Source organism: Carcharhinus amblyrhynchos, chromosome 21, assembly GCF_965287045.1.
Source record: "Carcharhinus amblyrhynchos chromosome 21, sCarAmb.v2.hapA, whole genome shotgun sequence".
In the NCBI taxonomy this organism is placed as follows: Eukaryota; Metazoa; Chordata; class Chondrichthyes; order Carcharhiniformes; family Carcharhinidae; genus Carcharhinus; species Carcharhinus amblyrhynchos.
The window spans coordinates 45,307,096-45,334,687 of NC_137344.1; the positions used below are offsets into that span (position 1 = coordinate 45,307,096).

A 27,592-nucleotide genomic window follows, 5' to 3' on the forward strand; every position below is an offset into this window, starting at 1 on the left:
AAGAACAAGAGTTAACAGGAGGGAATTATTTCAATGTAAAGAGTAGTTTTAGATTTGAAATGCAGCTCCTGATGACAGACATACTGAATTACTTGTAACCTTGAAAAGGGAATTGGATAAGTACTTGGAGAATAAATTGCTAGGATATGGGGAAAGGACGGGGGTTGGGGGATGGTGGAACTTGATGTCTCATCGAAAGATAATTTAGATGCAATGGGTTGATTAGCCTTTTTTTTGCAGTACTGTTCCATCATTCCACATGCGGATAATAAAAGGATGTTTCTTGCTCATAAAGCTATATTTGGTTTCTTTAAAATTGAAACACTGATATTTTGAAAGGTTACACCAAGGCTAGTTCAACCTGATCTAGGAACAATATTTCATGTGCTCGAAACAGAGAAACTTTCTTTGATCAAAAGAGAGCTTACCTGGCAGGGAAGAGTCAACAATCTTGCAGGTTGATCGCCCAGGCTGGGATAAAGGATCAGGGTAGCCTATGAGGTTAAACTTAGACGTTGCCTGATGAAATTTTTCAAAGCCATTTTAGCATTTGGAATAAGATGAAATGTTGGATCAAGCCCAGGATGGGGTGCATCTTGTCAGCTTATGTCTTGTTTGTCCCTTTTTGTGGGAATGATGAATTGGATTTAATTTGAATTTTTTTTGGATGGAATGTTCTTTCTTAAAAAAGAGAGCAATTTAATTATTGAAGATGAGAATAGTTTAAGTTAAGATGCATGAATTTGTCAGCAAATTTTTCAGGAATTACTGCTAAATTAACTGAAATGAAGGGATAACAAACACTTAAGTGTAAATGGATATGTTCTCAACATGGAACAGAGAGCCTCTATTTATAAATATTCCTCACCTGTGCATGGCAGTCCAAATATAACTATTTAAATGTTGAACATTTAAATTTTTCTTAGAAATTTTATAAACAGCCACAATATGAACTATGAATTCCACTTAAAACTGGGGATAGAACTAGATATTCTTAGAATTGTAAATATGTTTGCAGTACTAAATATGTAAAATCATGAAAAGTAACTTAAACAATGATGGTTTACATTTTAATTTTGACTTATGTATTACATTTCACAACCATAACACCATTAGAAATTGGAACAGGGGTAGGCTGTTCGGCCCCTCAAGCCTGCTTTGCCATTCAATAGGATTGTGGCTGATCCAACATTCCTCACATCCGCGTTCCTGCCCTTTCCCCGTAACCTTTGATTTCCTTACTGATCTAAAATCTATCTATCTCAGCCTTAAAAATACACAAGGACTCTGCCCCCACAGCTCTCTGAGGCAAGAAGTTCCAAAGACTCAAAACCTTTTGAGAAGACATTCCTCCTCATCTCGGTCTTAAATTGGAGCCCCTTTATTCTGAGACTGTGCCATCTGGTGCTAGACTCTCCCATGAGGGAAACATGCTCTCAGCATTTACACTGTCAAGCCCCTTAAGAATCCTATATGTTTCAATAAATCATCTCTCATTCTTTTAATTTCCAGTGAGTAGAGTCCCAATCTGTTTATCTTTTCCTCATAAGACAATCCTTCTGTTTCGGGGATCATCCTAGTGAACCTTCTCTGAACTGCCTCCAATGAAATAATATCTTTCTGTAAATAAGGGCCTAAAATTGCTCTCAGTACTTCAGATGTGGTGTCTTGTATAGTTGCTGCAAGACCTCCCTACTCTTATATTCCAACTTCCTTGAAGTAAGGACAACATTCCATTAGCCTTTGATTACTGCTGCACCTGTGCACTAACTTTCTGTTCATCATGCACAAGTACCCCAAAGTCCCTTTTTGTGTTCGACAGTGCACAACAGACTGGAGGGACTGATTGTGGACAAGTCCCCAGGACTGGGTGGAATGCATCCAAGGGTTCTGAAAGAAATGGCGGAGGTGATAGTGGATGCCTTGATGATTATTTTCCAAACCTCTCTGGATTCCGGGGAAGTGCCGGAAGATTGGAAAATGGCTAATGTTACGCCATTGTTTAAGAAGGCAGGCAAAAGGCAGGGAATTATAGACCGGTTAGTTTAACGTCTGTTGTAGGTAAAATGTTAGAATCCGTGATCAAGGAGAAAATAGCGAGGCATCTTGAGGCGAATTGTTTGATAGAGCAGACGCAGCACGGTTTCGTTAAGGGGAAGTCGTGTCTGACGAATTTATTGGAGTTCTATGAGGATGTGTCTAGGGCGGTGGATAGAGGAGAGCCGGTGGATGTGGTGTTTGTTGATTTTCAGAAGGCGTTTGATAAGGTGCCGCACAAGAGGTTATTACAGAAGGTCAGGGGGCATGGAGTTGGGGTTAGGGTGTTAGTGTGGATAGGGGATTGGCTGTCAAATAGGAGGCAGAGAGTGGGGGTCAATGGGTGCTATTCGGATTGGCGGTTGGTGACTAGTGGAGTGCCCCAGGGGTCGGTGCTGGGGCCTCAGCTATTTACCGTTTATATAGATGATCTGGAGGAGGGAACCGAGTGTATGGTGTCAAAATTTGCTGATGACACCAAGATTGATGGAATGGCAATTTGTGCGGAGGGTGTGGAAAGTCTGCAGAAGGATCTAGATAGGCTGGGCGAATGGGCCAGGAACTGGCAAATGGAGTTTAATGTTGGCAAGTGTGAAGTTGTCCACTTTGGTAGGAATAATGGTAGGAAGGACTATTACTTACATGGCGAAAAACTGCAGCATGCGACAGTGCAGAGGGACCTCGGGGTCCTTGTGCATGAGTCGCAAAAACCCAGCCTGCAGGTGCAGCAGGTGGTCAGGAAGGCAAATGGGATGCTGGCCTTCATAGCGAGGGGGATTGAATATAAAAGTAGGGAGGTCTTGCTGCAGCTGTACAGGGCAGTGGTGAGGCCGCAGCTGGAATACTGTGTGCAGTTTTGGTCGCCGCACTTAGGCAAGGATATTTTGGCCTTGGAGGGAGTGCAGAGGAGGTTTACTAGGCTGATACCGGATGTGAGGGGGTTGAGCTATGAGGAGAGGCTGAATAAACCAGGCTTGTACTCGTTAGAGTTTAGAAGAATGAGGGGAGATCTCATTGAGACATATAAGATGATGAATGGGATGGATAGGATAGAGGTGGAGAGACTCTTCCCGCTCAGAAAGGACATTAGGACTAGAGGGCACAGCCTCAAGATAAAGGGGGGGGGGGGGTGTTTAGAACGGAGTTGAGGAGGAACTTCTTCATTCAAAGGGTGGTGAATCTCTGGAATTCTCTGCCCGTTGAAGTGGTGGAGGCTGCCTCGCTAAATATATTTAAGACGCAGGTTGATAGGTTTTTGATAGGCAAGGGGATTAAGGGTTATGGGGAGAGGGCGGGAACGTGGAACTGAGCCATGACAGATCAGCCATGATCTTATTGAATGGCGGGGCAGGCTCGAAGGGCTAGATGGCCTACTCCTGCTCCTATTTCTTATGTGTTGCAGCTTTCTGCAGTTTTCCTCCATTTAAATAATACTATGTTCTTTTGTTGTTCTTTCCAAAGTGAACAACTTTACAATTTCCCACATTATACTCCATTTGCCAACTTTTTTCCCCACTTACTTTACCTATCAATATCTCTTTGTAAATTGTTTGTGCCTCTCTTGCAAGCTGCCTTTCCACCTGTTTTGGTGCTGTCTGCACATTTGGCTAAAATACGTTCGCTTCCTCCTTCAAAGAGCTATACGGTGACACAGTGGTCCATGCTGTCTCACTGCACCAGGGACCCAGGTTTGATTCCTGCCTTGGGTAACTGTTTGTCTTCTCCCTGCATCTGTGTGGGTTTCAGCTGGGTGCTCTGGTTTCCTCCTACAGTTCAAAGATGTAGATTAGGTGGATTGGCCATGGTAAATGCATGGGATTATGGGAATAGGGCAGGGTAGGTAGGCCTGGGTAAGAAGCTCTTGGAGAGTCTGTGCAGACTTGATGAGCCGAATGGCAGCCTCCTGTACTGTAGGGATTCTATAAAGTCATTAATATATATTATAAACCACTCCCCCATTACAGGTAGCCAAATTGAAAGAGAGCCCTTTATCCCCTCTTGCTGTTTCCTATCCTTTAGCCAATTCTCTATCCATGCCAGTATACTACCTCCAACACCATGGGCTCTTATGACTTAGCCTTCTGTGAGGTACCTTGTGGAATGCCTTCTGGAAGTCCAAATAAAACGCATCTGGTTTCCCTCAATACATTCTGGTTGAGACTTCCTCATTAGTCTGACATGATTTCCCTTTCATGAAGTCTTGATTAGATTATAATATTCCAAGTGTGCTGCTATTACTTCCTTAGTTATTGATTCCAACAATAGATGTTAGGGTAATTGGCTGATAGTTGTCTACTTTTTACCTCCCTCCCTTTTTGAATTAAGGGTGTCACATTGACAGTTTTCCAATCCTGTGGTACTTTTCCAGAATCTGAGGATTTTTGGAAAATTACAAACAATGCATTCATTATTTCTGTGGCTATTATTTTTAGGATCCGAGAATGCAAACCATCAAGACCAGGGACCTTATTTGCCTTTGCCCCCTAATACTTGTCTAGTGATGATGATATGTAATTGCTCCCCTGTATTCTTTAGGATTAATGGGATGTTTGAAATTTCTTCTACTATAAAGACTGGTGCAAAATATCTGTTTAACTTCACTGCCATTTCCTTGCTCCCCATAACTATCTGCCCAGATTCATTTTCTAAGGGACCTACATTCAATTTGATCTCCTCTTTCTTTTTATATATTTAAAGAAGCCCTTACTGTCAGTTTTTATATTTCTCGCTAGTTCCTTCAGGACAACTTGAAATGTTTAGCCTTATAGCAGGGTTATTTGCCTAGTTACTTGGCTTTTTTGAAGAGCAACCCAGTTAATCCGTTCCCTCGCTTGTTCCGCACATCCTTTCTCTCAATTATGCAGTAAAGTGAATAATTTTGGTATGAAGAAGAGTGATGTTATAAAACAAATGGCACATTTCTAAAGGGGGTGCAGGAGTCGAGGGGCTTTGTGTATATGTGCATAAATTATTAAAGGTGGCAGGGTAGGTTGAGATTGATTAATAAAGTATCCTTAGTTTTATTGATAGGGACATTGAAGGAAATTATGTTTAAGTTGTTTGACATGCTGGTTTGGCCTTAACTGGAGTACTGCTTCGAGTTCTGGATGCCACACTGGAATAGTCTGAAGGCTTAGAGAGTGCAGAAAAGTTTCACAAGAATGATTCCAGGGATGGGGAATTTTAGTTACGTAGGTAGATTGGGGAAGTAGGAAAAAGTTTTCCGTTGTGAAGAGAAGGTTGAAAGGACATTTGATAGAGCTATTTAAAATCATGAGGGTCTGGACAGAGTTAGTGGAAGGATCGAGAACAAGAGTGCACAGATTTAAAGTAATTGGCAAAATGGTGACATGAAGAAAAACATCTTTACGCAGCGAGTGATTAGAATAGGCTGACGCTGTTTGGAATCTGGAGGCACGTTCATTCCAGATATTCAAGAGGGAATTGGATTGTTATCAGAAAGGAAGAATGTGCATGGTTACAGGGAGAAGGGTGGAGAGTGGCAGTCGGTAAATTGCTGCTACAGAGATAGACAAACGTAGAATCCCTACTGTGCAGTAGCAGGTCATTCAGCCCGTTGAGTCTGCACCAACTTGTCTTACTTGGAGCCTATCCCCGCAACCCCACATATTTACCCTGCTAATCTTTCTAATGTACACATGTTGGGACATTAAGGGACAATTTAGCACATCCAATCAACCATCCTGCACATCTTTAGACTGTGGGAGGAGATCTGAACACCCAAAAGAAACACCCACAGAAGTGGGCAGAATGTGCTGACTCCAGATTATCGCCCAAGGCCGGAATGGAATCCAGGTCCTTGGGCTATGAGGCAGCAGTGCTAACTACTGCGTCACTGTGCCGCCCCTAATGGGCCAAATGGATTCATTCTGTGCTGCAACAGTTCTGTGATTCAGTATCCTATTTCAGACCAAATCCCAATTACCTCTCGCCCTGACATATATTGCTCTCAATTAAGCATTGCCTCGATTTTTAAAATTTTCACTTTTATTTTTAAATTCCTTCAGGTCCCTTTCTCCATAACCCTCAAGCTTTCAAGCAAGATATCTGCAGTTCTGGACTCTTGAGCTTTTTCTTATTTTAATTGTTCCACCTTTAACAGCTGAAGCCACAGCCACCAGAGTCCGAAGTGCTAGAATTTTTTTCTGCAACCCTCCATCCTTCCACCTCCCTTTCCTCCTTTAAGACATTCCTTAAAACTGAGGACTTTGATCAAGCTTTTGGTCAGAAGCTGCAATATTTTCTTTTGTGGCTGTGTCAAATTTTTATTTATAATTCTCCTGTGAAACTCCTTGGGACATTTTATTGTACTTTACTTTGTAAGTATATAGTTACTATGTGAAAGCTGCTAAATAAATATTACTTGTTTCTAATGTTGCTAAATTAACTAACCTAGATGCTAGGGCACTAATGCCCAATTGCTGTATTTTGTTTCTCTCACCTCATGAAAAGGCATGTCTTCCTTTGCTCCATGAGCATTCCCTCGATCTTTTGACCTGATTTTCCATGAGAAAATAGATCCATGAAATCTTACCCTAAGCTTTGAGGAATTCTGAAGCATTTAGTTTTGATTTCTTTTTCAAAATCAACCAGTGCATGTCAGTTGCTGGGACCTGCAACAGCTTGTGACCTACAGATTGAACCAACTTGGCAAGGCACCAGGGAATTTGTTCAAGATCATTTTTATATTTTGCTGCTGAGTCTTCTGTAATTATTTAAGTCCAATTGCAGCAAATGTTCATGTTAAAAGTAAATTTATTTAAACATTCATTAAACAATTTAAGTAGAGAAAGTGGTGAAAATTCCTGGTTTCATTGGTTTCTTTATAGAATCTTTTCCTACCAAATCATGCAGATCTTAAGAATAGGCAGAAAATATTTTTTAAATCAAAATGAATTTGGTTCTAATAGGGCAATAAAGCATTTAGTGTAATACCAAATAGAAATGAATATATTGACATCCAGACTGAGCCATAACAGTAATTGATAAGAGTGGGCCAGATGTTTAGCTTTGAGAAATTGCCTGTCTTAGAATTTGATTAGTGTGCAGCCTTAAAACTAAAGGTTATCACTTAAACCAGATTTTATCAGTTTAAAAAAAAATCTGGCCTGAAGACACTGATGCCTTCACAGGTGTTAGTTTTTACTTGCTTAATTTCTCAGGTGGCAGTTCCACATGAGTTTTAAATATTGGACAATTAAAAACAGTGGGGATATTATAGCTGAGACATAGCTTATCATCTGACATTCACTTTCACCAGATGTGGTTTGCAGTCAGTGATGGAAAACCCAGCTATTTTTCTCCTCCTATCTCTGCATTGCAAGCCCAAAAGTTCTCAGATCAAATGTGATACCAGTACTGAGATTGTACTTAATTTGAAGGCCAAAGATCCTGATCACTATCCAGTGATCCCCCTACTGAAAGTACACACTTGTGTCTATCCAGTGAGAACAGGATTAGATCAGTTGTGAAGTGTATGAGGTTAAATAGCTTGCAGACATTTATTCATTAGTTTGAACATGAGGGAGAAACTGAAGGTTGAAACCGCACCATACATGGACAAGGAGTTAAGACTTTAAGGAAATAAGAGAGAAGAATGGCAGAAATATTTAGGGAGCAAAAAAGATGTGTATGTTTTAAAGAGGTTTATTTTAAAGAATACTCTATTACATGTGCAGTTTTTCCAAATGGGCTACTTTTATCTACAAAAATTGTACTCAATCACAGTATTATGCATTGAAATATTTTTAGAAGCAATTTATATAAAGATTTCAACTGAGAATACAATGGAATGCATGCATGCTTACAAAAGTTTTAATTGACAGCAAATGGAATTTTAACTTCTTTCTGCCAGGGCATTTAGTGTATTTTTTCCATAAATGGTTTCAAAATCACCTTGCAGTGTGCTGTGCCAACATTCCTTAGTTAACTGTGGGTGTAATCCTATTACAGTGACTTCATTAAAGCAGAAGCTAAACGGACACAGTAATTTACGATATAATGCTGTTGTCCTGTTTCTCCAAATAACGAGACATTACATATTACACTAAGGTTGTGGCTGTTTTGGATTGGCCAGGTTGTGACGGCAGGAAATGTCAGCAGCATAGACAGTGCTGCCAGTTCATGGCCACATTTATGTTTGTAATTTTGTACGTCTTTACAGGCTTATCAAGAATTTGAGTGATTCACAGATAGTTAATGTAGTGCAAGATCCTGTACACACTGTTCCAAGTGTGCATTTTATTAAATGTCAGTCATGGTTCCATGGCATTGCTCTCCTCCTGAGTCAAAAGATGATGCGTTCAAGCCATATTCAAGTGACTTGAAAAGGAGCGGAACTGAGAATGCAGAACTGTCGAAGTTGCTGTCTTTAGCATGTGATGTCAAACCACATGTCCTCCAGGGTAGAAGTAAAAGATCCCAAAGATCTATTTCAAAGAATATCAAGGCAGTTCTTCCCAGTGTCCTGGCCAACAGTCATCACTAAAACAGATTACCTGGTCATTTTCTCGTATAAAAGCAGACTCCATGGGCAAATGGCTTCCTGCACTGGAGGGAATCTGATTCTAAAAGTAGAAATTGTTGGAAGTTTGTTTTCAGAAACAAAATAATTTGGCTATTTGAATGTGAGAATTTCTCATTAGTTTTAGCAAAAGCCTATTTCAATTGGAGGGGTTTAATTCCATTGGTATTTAGATGTACAAGCACATTTGTTCTAAATATATCATAATATTCATGGTTCTTTGAAAAATGGTTGGGCATGTCCAAATGACCTAAGGCCCAAATATTTTAAACCAGGAAAAATGGGTTTCCAGCAGTTCTGAAACAGGACCTTTTTTCAGGATTTTTTTTTAAGCAACATGATCTAATTATTCCATGCATCAGTTTTGTTCTAACATTTTCCTGTATGCTAGATGTAAAGAATTAGTAAATTTGTTAATTGTTTATGGATTAATTAAAACTAACAGCAAATGTTGGAGCTCATTGCTGTCATTTGAACTAATAAACAGTTATGCTTAAGCCACGTCTGATTTGTACGTCAAAGAGCAAATATAATTTGATATTCACTCCTAACTTGATGAAGTCAGATGATGCATATTTTCTGAGGATATTTTTCTTGGAATTTATTTTTCGGGTGTAGAGTTATTGTCGATTATTGATGAGCCTTGGGATATTCATCAAGAAAATGTCACAGAAGCACTAGAACTACATTTAAAATATAGAATCCATGTTCAAGAACCACTGAATGCAAGAAATTCTATGGTGTACATAAAACATTATTGAATTTGAGTTAAACTGCTTTCCTGAACTGCTATTATGTTACCAAATTACCAAGACTATCCCCCTCTTCGTCAGTTGTCTGAAGCTGAACCAAACTGCGTGCAATCTTGGGGTGGAATTTTAAGGTCCCCACCATTGATTTTGAGACTTGTAAAATTTTGTGTGTGAATTTCCTAATGCTTAGCCACCCGCTCCAATCTGCTTCCCATTTCACGGTAGACAGTGGGGGCATTGGACAGGGTATCCTCCCTTGTGTGTCTAAGAGCACCTTAAATTGCCAATTAATGGCCACATGAGTGATTCATCCTTCTCTTGCAGGTTTTTTTTTACCCACACCAGGTTGGTATCCTAGCAGCTTCAGCCTATCTGAGGAACCCCTCCCACCTCCCACTCAATGTGGCCTGTCAACCAGCCCCTGTCGACACACCTGAATTACCTGAAATTCAAGTATGGGCTGAAGTACGTTTCCAGCTAATTAAGGCTCCTTGGAGTATTAAATAATTGGGGCAGCCGGGATGCGTTCCCTGTTGACCATTTGGATAATGGGCAGGTAGCCCATTATCAGTTACGAGTGGTGTGCCTCAGGGATCTGTTTTGGGGCCACTGCTGTTTATAATTTTTATAAATGATCTGGATGAGGGTATAGCTGGGTGGATTAGTAAATTTGCTGATGACACCAAAGTCGGAGGTGTGGTAGATAGTGAGGAAGGGTGTCTTAGTCTACAGGGAGACTTGGTCAAGTTGCCGAGCTGGGCCAAGAGGTGGAGGATGGAGTTTAATGCGGAAAAGTGTGAGGTAATTCACTTTGGCAGGAATAATGGATGTGTAGAGTATAGGGCTAACGGTAGGACTCTGAATAGTGTGGATGAACAGAGGGATCTAGGTGTATGTGTACATAGATCCCTGAAAGTTGGGAATCAAGTAGGAAGGCATACGGTGTTAGGAAGGCATACGGTGTCTTGGAGTTTATTGGTAGGGGGATTGAATTTAAGAGCCGCAGCGTCATGTTGCAACTGTACAAAACTCTGGTGCGTCCGCACTTGGAGTATTGTGTGCAGTTCTGGTCCCCACATTATAGGAAGGATGTGGAGGCTTTGGAGAGGGTGCAGAGGAGGTTTACCAGGATGTTGCCTGGTATGGAGGGGAGGTCCTATGAGGAGAGACTGAGGGATTTGAGGTAGTTTTCATTAGAAAGAAGGCGGCTGCAAGGGGACCTTATTGAAACATATAAGATGATCAGAGGTTTGGATAGGGTGGACAGTGATAGCCTTTTTCCTCGGATAGAGAAAGCTAGCACGAGGGGGCATAGCTTTAAATTAAGGGGTGGTAGTTATAGGACGGATGTCAGGGGTAGGTTCTTTACCCAGAGGGTGGTGAGGGATTGGAATGCCCTGCCTGCTGCAGTTGTGGATGCGCCTAGTTTGGGGGTGTTTAAGAGATCCGTGGATAGGTTTATGGATGGAAAGGGTTTGGTTTAGGTTAGAGGGTCATTGTTTTTTAACTGGTCGGCGCAACATCATGGGCCGAAGGGCCTGTTCTGCGCTGTTATGTTCTATGTTCTAGCCCTGCCATCCAAATAATCATGGCTATGGTGTCATTCGAACATAAGACATTGGAACTTGTGAAGATCATACGAGCCTGTTCTATCATTCATTATGATCATGCTTGATCTTGGGCTTCAACTCCACTTTTCCTGCCTTCTCCCCATATTCCTTAATTCTCTGAGACACAAAACAGTTGTCTAACTCGATCATAAACATATGCAATGATACGCATGCACAATTGTTTGGGGTAGAAAATTCCAATTTCAGTGAAGAAAATGTTCCTCACTTCAGTCCTAATTGATCGTCCCCATATTCTCAAACTGTACATCTTTGTTCTGGATTCTTTAGCTAAGGGAAACAAAGTGTCAATCTCCACCCTGTCAAGACTTCTTACAATTTTGAATGTTTCAATGAAACCATCTCTCATTCTTCTAAAAGCCGTTTCCTCAGCCCCTCAATATAGGGGGATCTTCCAAGTCATTAATGTAGATTATAAAAAGCTGCAGCCCTCCCCTGCACTGATCGTCGCAGCTCTCCAACAGTCAGTGTACCAACTTGAAAATGTCTGTTTACCCTTATCCGCTGTTTCCTGCCTGTTTAACCAATCCTTCACCACCTTCAAGCTGTCTCTGTATGAATTTACTGCACTAGTTGTCCTTGAGTAGTAGGTTGCAGTGCAAATACTAATTCTCCCCACAAATGTAGAATTTTAAGCTGAAGTGCTAAAATTCTTTCTTCCTCTCTTGGGCAGCATGAATGTTTCTTGCAAAGGTTGCCTGAATCAGTTCAGAAAGAAAGACCCATTTACCCTGATCAAAGGTTATTCAAAGTTGTGAAAACTTAAGATGCACTGGTTTACACTCCACATCTGATGAAAGCTGCATTGAAGAAAATTGATAAAATGAAGTTAATTTCAAAACATGAAGAATTTCCCTTGCTGGCAATATCACTGTCGTCTTAACAGTGCACATGTGTATTAGAGCTTTGGATGCCTTTAATAGGATTAAAATTGACTGCTCCAAAATTTCCAAAAGGAAAATGCATTTCCCTTCATGAGAATCGCTTCTGTTAGAATTCCATCTATTTATTTGAATGTATGTATGGATTCAAGCACCATTTCTTTTGAGTACACAATTTAGGCTAACATTTCACTTCAGTGATGAGATGTTTACTGATGTGCAGCCTGCCTTCTCAGGTTGGTCTAAACCTGAAAAGGCAGACTCGGGGTGATACAGTGGCACAGTGGGTTAGCACTACTGCCTCACAGTGTCTGGGACCCAGGTTCGATTCCCAGTTTGTGCAAACTCCACAGTGACCCATTCTCCCCGTGTCTGTGTGGATTTCCTCCCACAGTCCAGAGATGTGTGGGTTACGCGGATTAGCTATGCTAAGTTGTCCCTTAGTGTCAGGGAGACTAGCTAGGGGAAGTGTGTGGGGTTATGAGGCTAGGGCCTGGGTGCGATTGTGGTCAGCGCAGACTCGATGGGTCGAGTGGCAGCCTCCTGCACTTAAGGATTCTATGAGTAAGTGGCACAGTTCAAAGAATACCAGTGTTTCCTACATTGGACATTCTTGGACAATGGTTCTGTTTAATATTTCCCTTCTTTTTCAGTTATGAACAAAGAGTGACTTACTATCTCTTTAAATGTTGGATTATCTTCTCGAGCCTGATCTCTCAGACAGCTTTATATTGCTCTGGGACGGGGTTAGGAACCATACCTACCAAGTCAATCAAAAGTTGCTGTGCTGAATTGAGACACAGTAAGAAGTCTCACAATACCAGGTTAAAATCCAACCAGTTTATTTGATAGAATTGAGAGCCATAAGACTTGGGAACAGTAGGCCAGTCAGCCCATCAAGTCTGCTTTGCCACTCTCTGATTATGCCTGATCTGATATAATAATCCTCAAATCCATTTTCCAGCCTCATCTTCACCCAGGTTGATAAGGTTGTTAAGAAGGCGTACGGTGTGTTAGCTTTTATTGGTAGAGGGATTGAATTTTGGAGCCGTGAGGTCATGTTACCACTGTACAAAACTCTGGTGTGGCCGCACTTGGAGTATTGCGTACAGTTCTGGTCGCCACATTATAAGAAAGATGTGGAGGCATTGGAAAGGGTGCAGAAGAGGTTTGCTAGGATGTTGCCTGGTATGGTGGGAAGGTCTTATGAGGAAAGGCTGAGGGAACTTGAGGTTATTTTCATTGGAGAGAAGAAGGTTACGAGGTGACCTGATTGAGGCATACAAGTTGATCAAAGGATTGGATAGGGTGGACAGTGAGAGCCTTTTACCTTGGATGGTGATGGCTAACACAAGGGGACATAGCTTTAATTTAAGGGGTGGTAATTATAGGACAGATGTCAGAGGTAGGTTCTTTACTCAGAGGGTAGTAAGGGTGTGGAATGCCCTGCCTGCAGCAGTTGTGGACTCGCCAACTTTAAGGGTGTTCAAATGGTCGGTGGATAGGCATATGGATAACGTTGGAATTGTTTAGGTTAGAGGGTCATTAGATTGGTTCCACTGGTCAGCACAGCATCGAGGGCCGAAGGGCCTGTACTGCGCTGTAATGTTCTATGTTCATAACCTTGATTCCCTTAGTGATTAAAAAATCTGTTTGTCTCAGACTTGAACATACTTAATGACTCAACCTCTACTGCCCTCTGCAGTAAAGGATTGCATAGATTCACTACCCTCAGAAGAAATTCCTTCTGTCTTAAATGGGTGATCCCTTACTTTTGAGATTATGCCCTCTGATTCTAGATTCTTCCACAAGGGGAAACAGCCTCTCAGAACCTATCCTGTCAAGCCTCTGGAAATTTATGTTCAATAAGGTAGCCTCTCATTCTTCCATACTTAAGTGAGTACAAGCTCAGCCTACTTCTCCTCATAAGAAAATCCCTCCATAACCTATTGTTTTCATACATAAGTAAAACCTTCTAGAATCTGCCTGGTTTAGATTCTCTCTGCAAACAACACATGGATCCTGGGACATTATAAGGAATGATCTTCTCATACTAGCCTGAAATGTTAAGGTTTTACCAGTATAACTAACACTCCAGAATACTTTGGTTCCAGGTTGTTAATTTAATGATGAGGGAGAAATATTACATTTACCTGTGAGAACTAAATTTGGAAATATTGTATCTGCTAGCTTTCAGCTATACAGTTCCAAAAAAACTAGCTTGTCATATTGGTTATTTGTTGCAATTGCCATTTGTTGGACTTCGTTCTGTGTAAATTGGCTGCCTTGTTTGTCCATGTAAAGCATTTTACCTTACAGGACATGCACAGTGCTATGTAAACTCAAGTTCTTTCATTCTTAATTTCCTCCTTTGATCATTAGATTACTGCTTAAAATTAGAAGTCTTGAAGTTTATCAGTAAAAAGAATCTCAGCCGTCATAACCTTTCCTCAAAACAAATCTTGACGTTTGGTGTCATCTTTGCCAATGCTACACCTTCCCCAGAGCACTTGCATCCTTCCTGCACAACATCCACAATATATGACATCTAATTAGTGATTAATGAAATATTGTATTTTACACAGCGCATTAAGTCTTCAGCATTCTCTATCAACCATGCACTGGACTGATCGTTACAGAAATATTTCCAAGGTAACTCCCAACTTTCCTCAATGTTGAGGATGTCGTGAGGAGTTGATGTTGATTCCCAGGACAACTCCCTCCTGACTGCAAACTATATGTGGAGCCACTCCTGGGTCTGTCCTATCGGTGGGACAGGTCATTCCCAGGAATGTTGATAGTGGTGCCTGTAATGAACAAAGAGTATTTTCCCCAACATAGACTCTCCCATGAAGTCTCATGCACCAAATCAAATGTGGGCTGATTACTATTTCCCTCAGCTGATGGATCTGTACTCCTCCATGTTGGACACCATTTGGCGGAAGCACTGAGGGTGGTAGAATGTACTCTGGGTGGGGGACTTCAAATTCCATCACCAAGAGTGGATCAGGAGTACCACCAAAGACTGAGCTAGCCTGGTCTTAAGGGACATGGCTGCTAGAATGTGCCTGTAGCAGCTGTTGAGGGAACCACTCTACCATTAGTACCAACCCAGGGGATCAACCCTGGCTCAATAAAGAGTGCAGGTGAGTATGACAGGTGCAACACCAAGCATACCTAAAAGTGAGTCGTCAACCTGGTGAAGCTGTGTCATCGGACTATTTGTGTGTCAAACAACATAAGCAACAAATAATAGACAAACCTGAGCAATTCCACAACTAATGGATCAGATCTAAGCTCTGCAGTCCTGCTACATCCAGTCATGAATGGTGGGTAGGCAGTTAACTCACTGGAGGAGGCAGCTCCACAAATATCCCCATCCTTAACGATGGAAGAGCTCAGCACATCAGTTCAAACGGTAAGGCGGAAGCATTTGCAATAATCTTCAACCAGAGGTTTCAAGTAGATGATCAATCTCAGCATCCGGAGGTTCCCAACTATCACAAGTCAGTCTTCAGCCAATTTAACTCACTCCAGGTGATATCAAGAAATGGCTGAAGGCACTGGTCACTGCAAATGCCCTGACAATATTTCCGCAATAGTCTTGAAGACTCATGTTTGAGAATTTGCTGCACCCTAGCCAAGCTGTTGCAGTACAGGTACAATGTTGGCATCTCCTTGGCAATATGGAAAATTTCCCAGGTATGTCCTGTACACAGGCAACAGGAAAAATCCAACCTGGCTAACAAGTGGCACTTGCTTAGCAATAACACGCTCATTTGCACTTAATTTGGGTTCCAGCAAGTCCACTCAATTGTTGGCCTCATTACAGCCTTGGTTCAAACATAGACAAAAGAGCTGAATTCCAGAGGTGAGGTGAGAGTGACTGCCCTTGATATTTAAGGCAGCATCTGACCGAGTATGGCATCAAAGAGCCATGGCAAGATTGGAGTTGATGGAAATTAGGGAAAGGCCTCCACTGGTTGGAGTCACACTGAGCACAAAGGAAGATGGTTGTATTGGTTGGAAGTCAATCATTTCAGTTCCAGGACATCACTGAAGGAGTTTCTCGGGGTAGTGCCCTAGGCCCATCCACCTTCAGCTCCTTCATCAACGGCCTTCCTTCCATTATAAGCTCAGAAGTGGGGAAGTTCGCTGATAACTGCACAATGTTCGGCACCATCTGTGACTCTGCAGATGCTGAAATAGTCCGTGCCCAAATGCAGGAAGATCTGGATAATATCTAGGCTTGGGCTGACAAAGTAACATTGCCTGCCACTTGTGTGACACAAATGACTATTGCCCATTGACATTCAGTGGCATTATCATCACTGAATCCCCCATTATAAGCATCCTGGCAGTTACCAGTGAAACTGAACTGGACTAGCTATGTAAGTACTCTAGCTATAAGAGCAGGAATCCTTCGGCGAGTAACTCATCTCCTGACTCCCCAAAGCCTGTCCACCATCTGTAAGGCTCAAGTCAGAAGTCTGATGCAATATTCTCCACTTTCCTGGATGTATGCAGCTCCAATAACACTTGAAACTCGACGAAACAGCTTGTTTTATTAGTATCCCTTTCATGAGCATTCACTTCCTCTACCACTGGAGAACAGTGGCAGCGGTGTGTACCATCTACAAGACTCACTGCGGGAACTCACCAAGGCTTCTTAGACACAATGGCACAGTGGTTAGCACTGCTACCTCACAGCACCAATGACCTGGGTTCAATTCTGGCATGGACTTTGTCTGCCTGGGTTTCTTTGCTCAGGTGCCCTCCCACAGTCCAAGGGTGTGCGTGTTAGGTGGATTGGCCATGCTAAATTGCCCTGCAGTGTCAGGGAGATCAGCAAGGTAAATATATGGTGTTATGAGAATAGGGCCTGGGTGGGATTGTAGTTGGTGCAGACTTGATGGGCTGAATGGCCTCCTTCTACACTGTAGGGCATCCATGTTATAATTCAAGGCAGCACCTTCCAAACCCATGACCCCTAGCATCTAGAAGGACAAGCGCAGAACATACCTGGGAACACCATTACCTGGAAGATCCCCACCAAAGCACTCACCATCCTAACTTGGAAATACATTGTTCTTGTTTCACTGTCACTGGGTCGAAGTTCTGGAACACCATCCTAACCACACTGTGGGTTGTACCTGCACCTCCTGGACTGCAGCGGTACAAGAAAGCAGCTTACCACCATCTTCTCAATGGTAACTGGCGGTGCTGGCCTAGCCCACAATGCCCACATCCCTTAAATTAATTTTTAAAAACCTGATTACTGATTTTTCCCTTCAGGAATGATTTCTTCTTATGGACCACTCAAATTTTGAGAATTTACATTTATATAATGACTAAATGCTGGGTACAAATAGATTAATTTGACAAATAGATCAACTAAACCTAACTGAGTGTGATCTAATCCAGTGCATTATTGCTGTTTATAATCCATACTTCAAGCTCAGTACCCACATTTAAATGTGTTTCAAAAGTAGAACCTTTTATCCCCTAATCCCAAAACTCCATCTAGAAAATCAGATCTGGGAGCATCTGACGTTTGTTAGTTCTTCAGTGATTACTGTGATTAATCTTAAATCTCAAGTCTGGGCTCCAAATAAAGAAAGTGTTCTAATTTTTCTGGAAGTGTACAAGTCTTAGGTTAAAATGATACATTGTTTTTCCATCCTTCCTCTCATCATTTATGATCTTTAAAATGCTTTATGATCATAGTGATGAATGTTAAAACTAATGCTTGTCAGTAAGGAACATCAGTCTGCAACAGCAGCCAGCATTTAACATTCAGTATAGTAAAACATCCAAATTACTGCGTAAGAATGTTTACAAGCAAAGTTTAACATTTGAACCACATAAAAATATCATGGCAAATACCCAAAATCTTACACTGAGGCTGATTTTAAGGAGTGTCTGAAAGGAGGAAAGAGAGTAGTGAGAGGCATAAAAAAGTTAGGGAATTTCAGAGCTTCAGGCAATGGAGGGTCTGGCCGCCAGTGGCAGTACAATTAAAATCATTTGTACATGACAAGAGTGCAGATATCTTGGGGGATTGTAGTGTTTAGGGAGCTTGCAGACATGGGGAGGGGTGAAGTAATAGAGCAATTTAGGCCCTCGAGTCTGTTCCGCCATTCAATGTGATCATGGCTAATCTTGTTTCCATCTTCCTGCTTGCTCCCTTCATCCCACTACTCATTAAAGCTGTATCTATCACTTCAAATTTGTTTAGTATTCTGGCATCTACTTCTCTCTGAGCTAACTCTGAGCGAAGGAATTCCTCCTCATTTCTCTTCTTAACATTCCACCCTATTGTAGAATGCCCAACAAAGGGAAACATTCAACCCACTTTAGATGATCTCCTCTTGTTCTTCAGTGAGTATAGATCTAATCCCTTCATAAGACAAGTCCTCCATCTCTGGAAGTACAGGAGCAGGGATGCTGTGCAATTATACAGATCTTGGTGAGGCCACATATGTGGTGGTGGAAAACAGGCTATTGAGTTGGATTCTCACACATAATGAACGGTGGAGTGGGCTGAATGACATACTTGCTCCTATTTTCTGTTTCTAAGAATCAATCTGGTGAATCTTCTGTGGAACGCCTCTAATGCATTTACATCCTTTCCCAAGTCAGGAGACCGAAACTGTGTCCAGTACTCCAGTTGCAACAACTCTTCCTTATTTTTATACTCCCTTCCATTAGCAATGAATGCCAAAATTCCATTTTCCTTCCTTATTACCTGCATACTAACTTTGTGATTCATGTACAAGGATGCACAGATCCCTCTGCACCAAAGCATATTGAAGTTTCTTTCCATTTAGATAATTTACTTTTACTTTTTATTCCTCCAACCAAATTGGACAACCTCACATTTATCCACATTAAATTTAATTTGCCAAGTTTTGGACTACTCACCTAATCTATTGGTATGAATTGTACATGTCTTATTTCCTCATTGCAACTTGCTTTCCCACCTGTTGTGATCTGGGTGTCCTCGTGCATGAATTGCAGAAAGTTACTGACCAGATGAACTTGAGAAAAATAGGGAGAAAAGGAAGAAGCTAGAGAAAGATGAGGAAGTGTTCTTCCTCTAAATAGAACACTTAGAGGAAACTTGGGAAGTTTGGTCTGTTGGGCTAGGGGAAGGGAGTGATGCAGCTGAACAGATGTTCTCAATCTCAGTGACAAAAGTCAGTGATCTCCTTGCAAAACTTGTGGGAGTTGTGGGTAAATGAGGCAGGGGGTGAAAAGAAGAACACCTAGAAAAGAACGGTTTGATCAAGCAGACGCAGCATGGATTTGTTAAGGGGAAGTCGTGTTTAACGAGTTTGTTGGATTTCAATGAGGATGTGACTAGTGCGGTAGACAGAGGGGAACCGGTGGATGTGGTGTCTTTAGATTTCCAGAAGGCGTTTGATAAGGTGCCTCACAAAAGGTTGCTGCAAAAGGTTAGGGTGCATGGAGTTGGGGGTAAGGTGTTAGCGTGGATAGAGGATTGGTTGCCTAATAGGAAGCAGAGAGTTGGAATCAATGGGTGCTATCCTGGTTGGCAGTTGGTGACTAGTGGAGTGCCGCAGGGATCGGTGCTGGGGCCTCAACTGTTTACCACTTACACTCAGCCCCCTCCTCCAGATCATCTATGTAACGAAATTTGCTGATGACACGAAGATGAGTGGAAAAAGCAAATTGCATGGAAGGCGTGGAAAGTCTGCAGAGAGAACTGGATAGGCTGAGTCAGTGGGCAAGGACCTGGCAGATGGAGTATAACGTTAGCAAATGTGAGGTTATCCACTTTGGCAGGAATAATAGTAGGAGGGATTATTATTTAAAGGGCGAAAAGCTGCAGCGTGCCATGTTGCAGAGGGACCTGGGGGTCCTTGTGCACGAATTGCAAAAACTCAGTCTGCAGGTGCAGCAAGTGATCAAGAAGGCGAATGGAATGTTGGCCTTGATAGCGAGGGAGATCGAATATAAAAGCATGGAGGCCTTGCTGCAACAGTACAGGGCACTGGTGAGGCCGCAACTGGAGTACTGTGTGCAGTTTTGGTCGCCGTGTTTGCGAAAGGATATATTGGCCTTGGAGGGAGTGCAGAGAAGCTTCACTAGGCTGATACCGGAGATGAGGGGGTTGGCCTATGAGGAGAGATTGAATAGACTGGGTCTGTACTCGTTGGAGTTTAGAAGGCTGAGGGGGGATCTTATAGAGATGTGTAAGATAATGAAGGGGATAGATAGGGTAGAGGTAGAGAGATTCTTCCCGTTTCGAAAGGGTAGCAGAACTCGAGGGCACAGCCTCAAAATAAGGGGGGGCGCAGTTTAGAACAGAGTTGAGGAGGAACTTCTTCATTCAAAGGGTGGTGAGTCTCTGGAATTCTCTGCCCATTGAAGTGGTGGAGGCTACCTCGCTGAATATATTTAAGTCACGGGTAGATAGGTTTCTGATAGACAAAGAGAATTGAGGGTTATGGGGAGAAAGCGGGAAAGTGGAACTGATCCTCTTCATATCAGCCATGATCTTGTTGAATGGCGGGTCAGGCTTGAAGGGCTAGATGGCCTACTCCTGCTCCTATTTCTTATGTTCTTATGGGTGGGTGGGAGGTTTAAGAAGATTCTTTGCAGTAGAGAAAAGAAGCCAGAATTTGTTTTGAATTCCAGGATTAACGTGGCAAAAAACTGATACTAGTTCCACGTTGGGTCTAAATTTGTAGTCTTCCTCTAAGTAACTGAGTGGTTTATTTAATGAAATAACATGCTAACAAGGGAGAACAAGTTCACATTTATGACGTTTTTCATTACCTTGTGATGTATCAAGACATTTTCAAGTATAGTTAATTTTCTATTGCAGGCAATGTGTGTTTTAGAAGATGCCACAAATGTTAAGCAAACATATGACCAAATAACCTGTTTTCTAGTGGTTGAGATAAATATTGACCACGACAGCAGTAGAAGTTCATTAGAACAATGGTTGGGATCCTGTACATCCACTTAAGAGGGCACGCATGACTTTGGTTTAACATCTCATTAGTGCTGCACTGAAGGGTCACCAAAAATGATTAGCTCCAATGTCTGGAGTAACTCTTGACCCATGACCTTCAGACTCGAAGGCAAGAGTGCTGTCACTAAGCGAAGTCTGAGACAGTAGGAGTTCTGCTCTCTTGTTTTAGAGCTCAGATGCTTTGATGAAGAAGTTTAATTAACTCTATCTAATTGCACTCTAGTTGACTGAACTTGAGAGAGTTTGGTGCTGATACTGGTGTTCATTCCATGATAAAGAATTCAATTTCTTAGCTTCAAGATCTATTTTCCTGGACTTTTTAAAAGGACTGCATTTATCATGAATGTTGCATTTTGATGACTAAGTATGGCATGGCACATTTAGTCAAATCCATGACTTTGTCCCTCTTACCAGTTATATGAAATGCATTTTGATCTTTTGTAAATGAGAATAAGAAAGCTTTGTAAAGATTTTTGCAAACCACAACAAATATTCATGCAATTGGATTTGTTTCACTTTTTTAAGACATAAATTCCAGCAACTCATCCTGCTAAAGATGCTATGTTAGATTAGTTCTATAATGGAATTTGTTCTATATCCAAATGGATAGAGACAAAAACGTTGGAACTGAACTTTCTGATATCACTTTTTATGGCAGTATAAATGCACTTTCGTTGCTGAGCATTAAGTCAGTGTGAGTGGTGTCAGAGTCCCTTCCATCTCTGTATTGTGACTGGATGCTTTGTTTTTGGACTGCACCAGCTGCTTGGATGAAAAGACAGCTTGTTTCTCTTTGGGTGATTCGTTGAATTTAGGAGTGGAAGAGGTTTCATTTTACTTATGAATTTGACTCTTGACAGAGGCAAGGGCAAACCTTAATCTGGTATAAGTGCATAATGGGTTTCATAAATAGTGGCAACATCTCCACTGGCAATTTCCACCAGCATGTGATCTGATTAAAGTCAGGTTGACTTCATCTTTTGTCTGCGGATTTATTGGTGTTTGAGCTAAGTGGTTTGTGGTTCTAGGTCTTCCGCTGCCAGTAATGCAGCATTGCCTTTCTGGGCATAATACTTGCCATTATGTAATTAAGAGGAAACACTTTAAAATCACTTTGCCCAATAAATTGTTTATATGACTTCAAATCTCTAATTGGTGTAAAATATTCTTTCCTTTTACAGCTCCCCATTACCATCCCCCCCCCCCCCCATCAGAAAACCTATGCCATTTTCCTGGTGTCCACGTGTGTAATGTCAGTTGTTCTTGCATCATTTTATTATTTTGCCAGATTTTTAGATTTGCAGTTTTGCTTTGCACATTTATAGATCTTTTGCAAAGATAGGGAAGAAGAGAAATTTATTTTTCTTAAAAATTGAATGCATTGTTATTCAAAACAGTGTTTTAAAAAAACAAATAGCAATGTTGCTTATCTGTTGGCTTTTTTAAATAATCTTAAAACGATCAGATAAAAGTTTGACTTGCTCAACTTAATGGTCAAAATAATTCTTGAGTACTTGGATTTCTAGAAAAGCACGCCAGATTTTTCAACGCTGCTACCTCTAATGTTTAATTGGATGTATATTCATTTAGAACACATGTTTGTAATAGTTCAAGGGTGACTTGGTGAAATTTCAATTATAAAGGCTTTATTGTTAACAGTAACTGTGTGCAAGAACATCAGAGTAAGATTAGATTACAAGTGTGTTTGCACCTCTGGATTTCCATTCTCCAAGTGCCACTCCCTCGCCAACCTGAAGTCCTCATGTGGCCATCAGAAACCTCCCCCCACCCGGCCATGCTGCTACACTCCTCTTTCCTCCCCCACTTGGGCTTCTCCTCCAGCAGCAGTGTTGGACAGTGGTTAGCACTGCTGCCCCACAGTGCCAGGGACACGTTCGATTCCAGCCTTGGGTGACTGTCTGTGTGAAGTTTGCATATTCTTCTCATATCTCCAGGTATTTGGGTTTCCTCCCACGGTCCAAAGATGTGCAGGTTAGGTGGATTGGCCATGCTAATTGCCACTTAGTGTCCCAAAATGTGTAAGTTAGGGTATATGGGGTTACAGGGATAGGGCAGGGAGTGGTCCTGGGAAAGATGCTCTGTCAGAAAGCCAGTGCATACTTGATGAGCTGAATGGCCACCTTCTGCACTGTAAGGATTCTATGGGTTGCTCAGACCCCACATTCTCCATCAAAAGTCCAGTAGCCACATTTGGCAGCCTTGAACTAACCGCAGGCATCACCTGGATATCCCCTGAGTCCAATACTGCTCTTCTCAACTGATCCACATGGGTCTTAGGTCTGCAGCCTTGTACCTCCATGACATAGGATACTGGTCCTGTTCGCTTCTCAATTTTTCCTGCCACATGTGCTGGGCCTGCTGTAAAGCTTCTAATCAAAGCAGCATCCTCCACTTTAAGCACACTTTTTTCCTGCATCATGATTTATGTTCTGGGAGGCTTGCCTAGCCTCCTTCATCCCTGCCAAATTTGGAAATATTAAGCCCAATCTTGTTCATAGCTGATGGCCTATCAGTAGATGGCTGGTGTGATCATCTGTGGGATGGTAGTATATGATAATAGAAAACTGGCTATTCATAAAGGCAGTCTGTTTCTTTTTCATTGTTGGCTTAAATGTTTGTACTGCCTCTGCCAGCCCATTTGATGCTGAGCGATAGGCGCTGATGTCACATAGCGAATTCCATTGGATTTGTAGAATTTTTCCACTGTGAATAATGTGCCATTGTCTGACATCACTTCTGGAATGCCATGGATAGTGAATATCTTCCTTAACTTGTCAATGGTGGCCATGGCTGTTGTTGACTTCATCACTTGAACATCTAACCTCTTGGAAAGTGTTTCTATTAATATAAGAAATATATGACTTATAAAAAGCACAGGAAAATCTATATGTAATCTCATCCAAGGGCAACCAGGCCACTCCCATAAATGCAAATTCTCTGCTGGTGTTAAAGCTTGTTGAGTTTCGCAACTTGGACACTGACTAATCAACTGTTCTATTTCTTTGTCGATGCTGGGCCACCACACACTTTCTGGCTAGGGCCTTCATTCTACTTTTACCTGATTGAGAGTTGTGCAGTTCTCTTAACAGGAGTTGTCTCCCTTGGGCTGGACTATAACTCTGGTCCCCCACAGTATTACCTCTGCTTTGTTAGGGTTGTAACAACTCTGACTTCTCATACCATCACCCTTGCATGGCCATCTGCTTCACCAATACAGAGTCTCTTTCTATCTCCAATTTTGTTTTGCCGAAACTGGCTAGGTGTCAACGAAATGCAGAACCATAATAGTTTCTTGAGGAACTGGTGGTGGTGACGCTGCTGTTTCTGGCAAAAGTAACCGACTTGGTGCATCTGCATGAGATACCTGAACCGGGACAATGTTGAAAAGCATAACTGTAGATCACTAATAAAAGAGCCCATCTCTGAATCTTTGCAGAAGCAATTGGAGACATTGGCTTATCTTCTCTGAAAATACCTAATGGTGGCTTGTGGTCTGAGACTATTGTAAAATGGTAGTCATAAACTAAATATAAACTTTCCTTGCCAATTTGGGAGAATTTCCTCTCTTGGACAACGTTCTTGAAGCGAAGGCAAAAACAGCTCTCACTCCATAAGGTAAAGCGTTGCAGGTCACTATTGATGGTTTGTTTGGGTCAAAATGTACCAGCAAGACAGATGACTGTCTTACTGTTTTAACTTGTGCAAAAGCTTCCTTCTGTTCTGCTCTCCGTTTCCCTTTTTGTTTTGTTAAACAGTTGAACTGGGGCTAAAATGGTGGAATTTTTTTTAAAGAGCTGCCGTAGTAGTGACCATGCCCAGAAATAATTTCAAATCGGATACATGTTTTGGCTGTGGGACCTCCTTGATGGTTTTAACTGCTTCCAAAGGATTTTGACCTTTCGAATAGACCCTGAATCCCAAAGAGCTAACTTCTTCTGATTCAAATGTACGTTTTTCCACTTCATGAACGTGGGTTAAGGGTGAAGGGGGAAAAGTTTAAAGGGAATACTGGGGAGGGGTTCTTCTCGCAGAGTGGTGGGAGTGTGGAATGAGCTGCCAGATGAAGTGGTAAATGCGGGCTCACGTTTAACATTTAAGAAAAACTTGGATAGGCACACAGATGTTTGGAAGGATATGGTCCAGGTGCAGGTCAGTGGGACTAGGCAGAGGAATGGTTGGGCACAGCCAAGAAGGGCCAAAAGGCCTGTTTCTGTGCTGTAGTGTTCTATGGTTCAGTTGAACCCTGCTTTAAAATATCTCAACACTTCTAAATTGGATCTGTGTTCTTCAGGTGAAGTGCCTTTAATTAGTATATCATCCAAATAAGCCACTACAGTGGGGGTGCATTGCAATAAGTTCTCCGTTGTGTGCTGGAAAGTTGAACAGGCTGATGAGACTCCAAAAGGCAGTCTGGCATATTGATAACAATCCCTTGTGCGTGTTGATTCTCACCAACCAACTCCAACTCTTGCTGCTGATAGGGAAGGCTTAGGTCCAATTTTGTATACTTCAGACGTCCAGCTAGTTTAGCATAGAGATCTTCAGTTCTGAGTATAGGATACCTATCTATTTGTGTTCCTTTTATTGACAGTTGATTTGTAATCTCCACAAATTCTGACTCACCAATAAAATAGGCCAAATTCGCAGTATTCTGCCAATCCCCTAAGTCTTGTCACGAAATCTGAAGTAGTTTCCACTGCCTCACGGATTGCCATTTGAAATTTGTATTTCAGTGTAATAGAGGGGCCGGGGTTACAGTGATTTTTGACTAGCTTCATAATCCAGTTAATGATTTGTGTCTGAGATGTCTGGTAACGTTAATGTTCTCATGAAGCTACAAGTGTGTGAGCCGCTCAGACGGTTAGTAAAATATCCTTCCTCTTGTATTTCATTTGTAACTAAGTCATTGATGTCTGGGTCAAATGGCTCAATTTTTTCTATCGTAGGCATTGCAAAATTAATATACCACCTTGCTCTCAACACTCAAGTTTCCTCCCCTCTAGCTGGACACTGTGATTGCCGACGACTCTGATGTTTTGCCTTGTTACCAATGTAATAGATTGAGGGTGATGCGATAAAGTTTAAATTACAAAAGCTGTATTGCCAACAGAGTAATTATATACACTAAACTACAAGTGCAGCTGCTCCTCTGGATTCCTGGGCTCCGACTGCCAGTTTCTTCTTGACCTGATGTCCCCACTCTCCTGTTGATTGGCTCAGCTTTCTGCCAGAGTGATACATAGAGCCCTCGCTGGTCAGGTGGCCCTTGAAGTAACAGCTCCACCCAAGCACCCACCCACCACAACCCTCAAGTGAGATATTAATATCTCATGGAACTACGAGCTTTTTGCAAAAAACCTGCTAAACCAGCAGTTTGGGGTATTAAAGGCATAAATAACTTTAACCTGCTGTGAGTCGGTTTCAAAATGACAAGCTTAAGACATCTGTGATTAATGAACTTGCCCATTAACAGTTTTCTTTCTTTCAACATAACCATATTATGACCTTTAGATATGTATAACCTGACTCAAACAAAGGGTGTCTTGTGATTAGCTATATTGCATCAGACCACATTTAACCATGATGATTGTAAAACTACATAAAGGGGGACTGTCCCATTATCGAGAGTGTCTTTGCTACCTGACTCCCAGCACTGAGTGGAAGTTACGTAGCAAAGGCTTGCCAGCTTGCATATGTAAGAAGAATAAAGAACTTTTGCAGCAGACAGCAGTTGGTGTTTCCCTTTGTATCAAGGATGGAAGAGTCTCAAGTAAAACAAACAAGGGCCCCATTACCACACTGATGCATTTCTTGCATTATAACTTCGTAAAGATTCCATGATTTGTACTGTTGCAAGTGCATGACTTTTCAAATCTGCAGATGTTTCCTTGTGTTTTGCTGCAGCTGTTTGGCTAAAATATTTTTGACTATCTTGAACCTGAATGATACTGGTTTCCATGTTTCAAATATTACTATTCTATCGCAGTCATTCCAATTGACTGAATTAGCTGAGAACTTAAATGCAGTTTAATGTTCATGCATGTAAAGACTATGTCCTGATCAAATGTGAAATCTGCTTTAGAATGTTCAAATGAGGCAGCATCTTGAGAGCTACAAACACACTCAAAGTCCATTATGTTTGGTGGAAGTCAAATCCAGTTTGACAGAAGGCTACTGTATTTTTGCCATACATTCATTGGTCTAATGGTAGCTTTTTAAAATTTTTTATCATGGCTGCCATTCTCACTCAGATGAATTGAACTGTTTGTTATCTGGATAATGCCTATAAGGAGAATAAATTCCAAATTTGAGGACAAATGTAGCCATAGAAGGGAGACTTGTCCTTTTCTTAGAATTTGTTTAAATTTGTAGCTCCATAACTGTTCTGAATTGAAAGTTTTTTGAAATTCAAGTTCATGAACTTGTGGTGGCCTATTGCAGTTTGCTACACACAAGACTTGTGCTAAGCAGTTGAACATGGAGATAGAGCAAGAACACAAGAAATAGAAACAGGAGTAGACCAAATGACCCTTTGAGCCTGCTCCACTGTTCAGTACAATCGTGGCTGATATTGGGCATTTTCCTGCCTATTCCTTATATATCTCAATTCCTTCAGACACCAAAAATCTATCCCAGCCTTAAATGTATTCAACAACGAAGCATTCACAACCATGTCAGATTGAGAATTCCAAAGATTCACAACCTTTTGAGTGAAGTAATTTCTC

The 27,592-nt window shown here is 41.6% G+C and overlaps 1 protein-coding gene across 5 annotated transcripts in view; it reads left to right on the plus strand.

The window, feature by feature from the left end:
* Positions 1–27,592, plus strand: part of mpripb (myosin phosphatase Rho interacting protein b) — a 417,298-nt gene that overhangs the window by 232,579 nt on the left and 157,127 nt on the right. The window lies entirely within an intron of this gene.